At 36.9% G+C, this 9,223-nt stretch overlaps 1 protein-coding gene across 2 annotated transcripts in view; it reads left to right on the forward strand.

Moving 5' to 3' along the window:
- The first annotated feature begins 3,575 nt into the window (after nt 1-3,575).
- Nucleotides 3,576-9,223, forward strand: part of LOC143673840 (uncharacterized) — a 35,012-nt gene continuing 29,364 nt past the window's right edge. For both annotated transcript variants that reach the window (XM_077148855.1, XM_077148856.1), the window contains exons 1-2: nt 3,576-3,870; nt 6,613-6,780. The gene's annotated coding sequence lies outside the window, so the exon portion shown is untranslated. The remainder of the gene's footprint in view (nt 3,871-6,612; nt 6,781-9,223) is intronic.

Raw genomic sequence — 9,223 nt, forward strand, 5'->3', positions numbered from 1 at the left:
CTCTACAAAGAGAATAAAATAACCATTTCACATAAAACTCTCTTAACAGATTCTCAAAAGAAAAACCTTTCAAAATGATGTCTGTTAATATTGTAAGATCAGGTCATATCTTAGCAATCAATACTCACTCAATTTTGTATTTATCATCTATACTAAAAACACATGTACTTTGTTTTTGTATGCTATATGGTGGAGGTCACATTTCATTCTTTTCCATGTGACTATCCCACTATTGTAGTATCATTTGTTGAATTTTTGGGGGGGAAAGTGCATGGGCTGGGAGCGAATTCAGGTCTTCTGCACGGCAGGTGAGAATTCCACCAGTAAACTACCCTTGCACCCCCCATATGCACTTTCGATATTCCACTAAATTTTCAGGGAATAGTCCTAATCTTACATAAAATCCACCACAGAACAGAAAAAGTAGGAACACTCCAATTAAATCTGTGCGGCAAGAGTAAATCTGACATGATAGTGAGCCAAGTGGAAGAAAGAACTGCACCATTCATGTACAGAGATGTAACATTCCTAACAAAATAATATCAAATTGCATCCAGTAATGTATAAAAATTGCACTAGCCCAGTAAGACAAGTTTCCTTATAGTTAAAAAATCAATTAATTAATGTAATTCTCCACAGAAACAGACAAAAGGGAGAAGAACCACAAGATCTACACACAGGCAGGAAAAAAATTTGAAGAAAGCTGGCATTTAACAATTTATTTTTAAATGCTCAAAGCATGAGGACATGTTAAAAGGACACAAAACCCAACCTGAAGAAGCTGGTCAAATTGAAACAACTCATGCACCAAAATAAACAATGAGAATAAGGCACTATACTGAAATAAAATGAAATAAAAGACATGAGCCCATTCAGATTAGATAAGTAGATAGACAGATGAGGGACATATAGATTATTTGATGAGGAATAGGATATTTACATAGACTCAATGTTTCTCATCATAAAATAATTATCAGTTACAAAATAGGAGAATAACTCTACCATGGAGAACCCTAGTAGAGTTCTCCTACTTCAGCTGAAGTGACCAGTTAAAATCAGTAAAGGAAAAAACAGAAATCACATTCTGCCTGATAGGAGGCAATGGAAATATTGTAAATTACTTTCATGATCTTTGGCCAAGTGCAACTTGAATTTGATGATGTGGAAGTGTCACAAATGCAAGCTGAGGGTCATTCTACAAAATAAATGGCCTGTGACCTTCAAAAATGTCAAGGTTTTGAAAGTCAAGGAAAGAATGAGTAAGTGTTTCTAGATTGAAGGAAAAAAAAGAATGATGACAAGCAACAAAATCTGATTCTGAACTGGTTCTTTTTGCTATAAAAGGCACTTTTTAGCTAATGAGTGAAATGTGAAGGTTTGAGGACTAGTTGGTAGTATTATATCAATGTTAATTTCCTGATTTTGATGGTTATACTGCACTTATGTAGGAGAATATCCTTGTTTATAGGAAATACAAACTTTTTAGGAGTGAGGATACAACATATGTGAAACTCACTCCAAAGTGCTTAAGGAAAAAAAAGCTTTTTGTATGATACTTTCAAATTTGTTATAAATTTAAGATATTTTTTCAAAATAAGAATAAGTTAAAAAAAAAACATTCTTCACAAACTAGGAATAAAAGGGAATCTTCTTTAACAAAGACCTGCAAAACACACCTACAGCAACCCTAGAATTCTCTTTAAAAGCACAATGCTCATTATTGCTATTTATAAACAATCATTTCTAGAGGTCCTAGAAAGCCATTAAGTTGACCAGAAATTACCATTATGCAGAGATTAAATTAACATCTAAAACCCCCAGAGAATCTACAGATAAATTTTTAAAATAAGAGAGCTTAACAAGATTGCTAGAATTAGACAGGCATACAAACAGTTGTTTCATAGTTTCTTCTTTTCATCACATTTCTGTAAAAAAAAGTGAAAAAAAAGCAAGTCATAAACTGGGATAACTTATTTATGATACTGACAAACATCAGGATTTAGACTATATGAAGATTACAACTCATTTTTAAAAGCAACACAGGAGAAAAACAGGAAAAAAACATAAAAAAGCGAAATATGAAGGGCCCATAAACATACCAAAGTGTGCTCAGATTTACTGAGAACCAGAGATATGCAAATTAAAGTCACGAGATACCATTTTACACTTACTAAATTGATAAAATTAAAAAGGATGTAGAATAACATGAAGTATTATACATTGCTGTTTGATGTGGTTCCATCATTTTGGAAAAACAATTTGGTATTAAATTATGACGCTGAGCAACGCAGCTTTCATTACACAGCAATTCTATTACTAGGCAAACACCTCAGAGAACTCTTTAATATGTAAGCCCTGAATGGGTAAGAATCATCTCTGTTCCTTCAGAGTCCCTGTTCCTCTATTATTTTCTTTTCCATTCAGGTGTCTGTGGACTCTGGGATTTTCAGTTGCGTGACAAGTGAGATGCTCCTAGTCCCTGGGGCTGCTGACCTTTGAGGCCAGGATATGGCTGGGCCATTCTGCTACAGTAGGGGGCACCTAAGAACAGGGCTCTGCCCCAGTCAGGTGGGCAACTGAGCTCCTTTCCTGGAGCTCACTTCCCAGTCACTGCTGGGGCAGAGAGCCATGCCTGCTTGCAGCACAGGTAGGTAGAGAGCTCTAGGGTCCTCTCCTTTTCCAGCTGCATTCTCATGCATAATGCTTCAGTCACTGGCCTGCAGGCTCCAGTCTTTTAAGGCAGCAACTTTAGAAGCAACCGTCCACCTACCTCCACCTTTTGCCTTCATGGGTTTTCGCCTTTTTAAAAACCCTTTCCTATCATATTAGAGGCGTCTCAGGAGGCAAAGGAGATAAATCTGTTATATTTAACATGAGGTTTACTAAATTATAAACTTTGCCAGGGTTGAAAAAAGACTTGCCAAACCGGGGAAGCCACGTTGTTGAGGTTTACTGAACCAACAAGCTTGGGTGCCTGAGCTTACAGAGTTGATTTTTCCCGGTTGGAAAACTGGATTTCAAACTTGAGATTGGGTCCACCACAGGGCAATTGCCTAGAGCAGATTTCCCAAAACCACGGATGAACACGCTGAGCCTTTTAAAAACAGTTCAGGGACAAAGGGGACTCTATATTCATACCCTTCAAGACGGATTGGTCTCACACGCTTCATCAACTGGTTTCAAGTTCTATTTACTGTGTTTCATCAAATACAATATCATCAGTTTTAAGCTGCACTATTGTTTCCGGAGTCACTAGGAAAGAGGACAGGCTGCCGATTCAGCATTTTCTGAATGAACCCACAACGAACACACCATTCATTGTCAGACACAGGCTGAGTTTTTAGAGATGTTAAAATGCACCTTAAAATCGAATAAACATGGCAGTCCTTTCCTCTTTTTCCTTACCTTGATAGTTTAGGGAGATAGGCTTCCGCGGGTGAGTAGTCTCCTTCAGTCCCGGAAGATATCGTCACACTTCTCCCCGACTCACAGGTGACAGGGAGGGGACGACACCGGAAGTAAACGCCTTTTTCACTCCGCCTTTAGCAAAGCCTATTAACGCGAGAGTTCCGTGCTCCCGGGCGCTTCCCCCGTCGCCCAGATCGCGCGTGTTAAGCAAGGGAGCAACACCCTAGAAGTACAGGCTGGCTGTCATGGACAGAAGATGGTGACGGCAGCTATAACTTTCGTAGGGGAGTCCGCCATTCCTGTGTGCCGCCCCTGGGCTTGCGGAGCCGTCGCTCGTCCGGCCTGGGGCATCGAGGGCCTCCCAGAGGTGTGGTGCCACCACCCAGGATCGCAAGACCCTGCGCCGCCCTTCGTCTTGGGGGAGGGGGAAGTGCGCTGACAGCATTCGCCCTGCGATACGAGGTACAAGTTTTTAATTGTTATTTTATTTTCAGTCAGTGAAAACCACCTTGTAGAGATATTGCTGCTCTAATAATTCATTAATATTTCAAAAGGATAGTAGGTATTAAGAAAATTATGAGCAGTTTCTCACATATTCTAGGTGATTGAAGGTACTTGGTTGGTCTATTGGATTGCTAGTTCAGTTCTTCCTTTTGGTTCTTATCAGTTTGTTTACAGTCTTCTAATTTTATAAAAACTTTCCAAAGGGAAATTAACCTTTCTTTTGAAAGCATGGGAGGGTTAACAGGTCATAATAAATCTCACTTGAAACTTTAATGAACAGACAAAATTCTATGTACTTAGAGTGTACCAACTCTTTATTTCTCACAAAATATTACGTAGGAGATGGGCATAATTGATATTTACATGCAAAGAGAGGATAAGCAACATGACAAATTCTGTCAGTAAAAGTTGCCACTCATAGTCAAATTCAGGAAGTCTCAGGATCAACAGTTATAATCTTAAGTAACAGGCTGGTCCTTTTACTTCACAGATTGGAAAAGGAGGGCATAGAAAGGCTGTCGCCCGAAAACTCTCACCTGTGCATTAACATTTTCTCCTATAGCTTTTCTTCTGGTGACATACATTGGTGACATACATTACCCTAGTCTTCCTCTTCAACCATACTCACACTTACCTTTCTTAATTACATTTATAGTATTGTGCTACCATCACACAGTATTGTGCTATCCATTTCCAAAACTTTATGCTCAACCTTATTAAATATTCTGTACTCCTAACCTTCAGTTGTCCAATTTCTACCATTTTTCTGTCTCCTGAAGATCTGTTTTCTGGAAATTAACTCCTAGAGTTTGTTCATTATATTTAGTTCATATTAGTGAAGCCATAAAATATTGTCCTTTTCTTTCTGACTTATTTCTCATAATGTAATGTCATCAGGGTCCACCCACATTGTTGCATGCATGATGATTTCATTCCTTCTTACCACTGTATAATGTTGCATCATTTACGTATACCACAATTTGTTCATCCACTCATCAGTTGATGGACATTTGGGCTGTTTCCATCTGTCGACAATTGTGAATGATGCCACTATTAACATCAGTGTACAAATGCCTATTTGTGTCCATTACTTTCAGTTCTTCAAAGTATATACTGAGTAGTGGAATTGCCAGATTGTGTGACAGTTTATACTCAACTTTCTGCAGACTGACCAAACTGCCTTCCAGAGTGGCTGCACCATTCTATATTCCCACCAACGGTGAATAAGTGTATCTATTTCTCCACATACTTTCCAACACGTTTAGTTTTTGTTTTTTTGGTAATGGCCATTCCAGTACATGTGAAATGGTATTTCACTGTTGTTTTGATATGCATTTCCCTGACAGCTAGTGAAGTTGAGCATCTTTTCATGTGCTTATTAGCTATTTGTATTTCCTCTTTGGAAAAGTGGGTTTTGCCCATTTTATCCTTGCAAATTTTGAGATGTATTCATATAACATATAATCCATCCAAAGTATATAATCAGTGTTTCACGGTATCATAACCGACTTAAGCAGTCATCATCACATTCAATTTTAAACCATTTTCATTATTCCAAAATAAAAATTATAGATAGGCAAAAAAAATGAAATCCATTTATGTTTTCCTTTTTGGGAAAGTATCTATGTCTTTTGCCAATTTTTTAAGTGGGTTATTTGTCTTTTTGTTGTTATGTTGTAGAATTTCTTCATATATACTGGATATTAAGCCCTTATCAGATAGGTTGCTTCCAAATATTTTCTTCCACTGAGTAGGCTGCTTTTTTACTTTCTTGACAAAGTCCTTTGGTGCACCAGAGTATTCAGTTTTGAGGAGATCCCATTTATCTATTTCTTCTTTCATTGCTTTTGCTTTGGGTATAAGGTCCAGGAAATCACCTCCTACTATAAGATCTTAACGTTTTCTTCTGAGTTTTATGGTCCTAGTTTTAGTATTTTAGGGCTTTGATCCATGTTGAGTTAATTTCTGAACAACATATGAGGTAGGGGTTCTCTGTCATTCTTTTGGTATGAATATCTAGTTCTCCCAGCACCATTTGTTGAAGAGGCTATTCTGTCTCAGTTGTGTGAACTTAGCCACCTAATCAGAAATCATTTGGCCTGAGATGAAAGAGTAATTTTCTGAACTTTCAGTTAGATTCCATTGGCCAGTATATCTAACCTTAGGCCAGTACCATACTGTTTTTTACCACTGTAGCTTTGTGATATGCTTTAAAGTCAGGAAATGTGAAACTTTCAACTTCATTTTTCTTTCTCCAGATGTTCTTAACTGTTTGGGGCACCTTGTCCTTCTAAATAACTTTGATTATTGCTTTTTCTATATCTGCAAAGCAAGCTATTGGGATTTTGATTGATTTTGTATTGTATTTATATATGCATTTGAGTAGAGTTGACATCTCAATGACATTTAGCCTTCTACCCCATGAGTATGGAATGTCATTACATTTATTTGTCTTTGATTTTTTTTTTTAACCAGTGTTTTCTAGTTTTATGTGTCCAAGTCCTTTACATCTTTTGTTAAGTTTTTTCCTAGATATTTGATTCTTTTAGTTGCTTTTTAAAACAGAATTATTTTTCTTGATTACCTTCTCAGATAGCTCATTATTACTATGTAGAAACACCATTGATTTTTGCATATTGATCTTATATCCTACAACATTGCTGAACTTGTTTATTTTTATTATTTTTTTGTTTTATTTAGGAGTTCAAGGAATTTCTGCATATTCCCCACAGCTGAATAAGTTGAAAACTCAAGTTGTATACCCTCTTTCTCCTTGGGGAACCTCTCCTCCTCACTACCAAAAAACACCTCAGTCCCATATCCTGAGAACCTGACATCCCCATTTCAAAAGAAGTGCCAGGAAAAGTGGTAAGTAATTGAGTAAAATATATATATACTTTCTTTATCATGAATGGTCAATGTTATAATTACAAAACTTATGGAAACCGTTGCTTGCGAGATCATTGCAGACTCTTAACTGCATAAATGCAATACCTGGTTCATTACTATATATGAGTACAGATTTTCTTTCTGGGCCATATGTTTTGAAGTTTGCTTTCTTTACCAGACCAAAATCATACTATATCTATCCTTTTGTGCCTCACTAATTATATAATAAGCAAAATATATAGCAAAATCATGCTGTATCTGTCCTTTTGTGCCTCATTAATTTCACTCAGCCTTATATCCTCTAGGTTCATCCATATTGTCCTATGCTTCAGGACTTCATTTCATCTTACTCCTGCCTAATACGTCATTGTATGTATGTACCACAAATTGTTTATCCACTCATCTGTTGACGGGCACTTGAATTGTTTCCATCTTTTAGAAATTAGCAATAGTGCTGCTATGAACATTGGTATACAAATGTCGGTTTGTGTCATTGCTTACAGCTCTTCTAGGTATATACTGATTACTGTTATTGTCCCTTTCATTAATATATAGTGGCCTTCTTTGTCTCTTATGATATCTTTATATTTGTGTCTACTTAATATAATATTATCATAATATCTGATATTAACATAGCTATTCTTGCTTTCTTTTGGTTACTGCTTGCATAAAACTTTTTTTTTCCACCTTTCCTTTGTATCCTTGGGTTTAAGATAGGTCTCTTGTAGCAGCATGTAGATTGATCATATTTTTCACTTCATTTTGCCCAGCTGTCCTTTTTTTTTTGCATGGGCAGGCACCAGGAATCAAACCTGAGTCTTTGGCATGGCAGGCAAGAATTCTGCTTGCCTAGCCACTGTGGCAGCGCCCTGAGCTGTGTCTTTAAATTCATGAATTTAACCCATTAACATTCAGAGTTAATTACTGTAAAGGCGGTTCTTGAATCGACCACCTTATCGTTAAGTTTGTGTGTGTTGCTGAATTTTTTAAAAATATTTTTTCATCATCACAATCAACCTTTTTTTTTCTTTTTTTGTGAAAAATAACATATACAAAAAAGTAATAAATTTCAAAGCACAATGCAACTGTTACTTGGAGAACAGATTTCAGAGCGTGGTATGGGTTACAATTCTACAATTTTAGGTTTTGACTTCTAGCTGCTCTAAGATAGACTAAAAGAAATAATGCAATAATATATTCAGAAATCATACTAATTTGTTAAACTCTACTGTCTCTGTATAACTCCACCATCACCCACTATCACTTTTGATGTTTCTCCCACTCTTTACGGGTATTTGAGCTATGCTGATTCTTAATTTTTTCATGTTGGAAGGGGCTGTCAGTAATATGGGGTAGGGAGCTGGAACTAGCTGATCATCTGAAGAGGCTGGCTGCTCAGTTTCTCCCAGGACCCCCGTCTGGAGGTTGTAGATTTCTGGAAAGTTCCCCTAGTACATGGAACCTTTGTAGAATCTTATATATTGCCTTAGGTGTTCTTTTTTTTTTTTTTTAATAATATAATATATATACAAAGCAAAGGAAGAAAAAAGCGATAGTTTTCAAAGCACTCTTCAACAAGTAGTTACAGGACAGATCCCAGAGTTTGTCATGGGCTACCATACTATCTTCTCAGATTTTTCCTTCTAGCTACTCCAGAATATAGGAGGCTAGAAGGAATAAATATTTTTTTGCCTTCACAATCAACTTTTTCTTTTTTTGTGAAAAATATATATACAAAAAAAGCAATAAGTTTCAAAGCACAGCACAACAATTAGTTGTAGAACAGATTTCAGAGTTTTTATATGGGTTACAATTCCACAATTTTAGGTTTCGACTTCTAGCTGCTCTAAGGTATTTGTGACTCAAAGAAATAACAATTTAATGATTCAGCAATCATATTCGTTTTTAAAACCCTACCTTCTCTGTATAACTCCACCATCACCTTTGATCTTTCTGTTCCACCCTTTAGGGGTATTTCGGCTATGACCATTCTGAGTTTTTCATGTTGGAAGGGGCTGTCAGTAATATGGGGTAGGGAGATAGAAGTAGCTGTTGTTCTGGAGATGCTCTGCCCTCTAGGTTTCAGGACTTATCTTGTCCAGGGACCCATCTGGTAGTCAATACGTTTCTGGAAAGTAACCCTAGTTCATGGAACCTTTGTAGAATCTTATATATTGCCCTAGGTGTTCTTTAGGATTGGCTGGCATGCTTTTGGTTGGGGTTTGGCATGCCCTAAGTGTTCTTTAGTATTGATTTGAATGGTTTTGGCTGAGGTTTGACAAGTTATGATAGGTAGTATATCTAACTGAAGCTTGTATAAGAGTGACCTCCAGAGTAGCCTCAACTCCATTTGAACTCTCTCAGCCATTGATACTTTATTTGTAGACTTCTCTTTCCCCTTTGGTAAGGACAGCATTGTTGA

The sequence above is a fragment of the Tamandua tetradactyla genome, chromosome 2 (assembly GCF_023851605.1).
Source record: "Tamandua tetradactyla isolate mTamTet1 chromosome 2, mTamTet1.pri, whole genome shotgun sequence".
Taxonomy (NCBI): domain Eukaryota; kingdom Metazoa; phylum Chordata; class Mammalia; order Pilosa; family Myrmecophagidae; genus Tamandua; species Tamandua tetradactyla.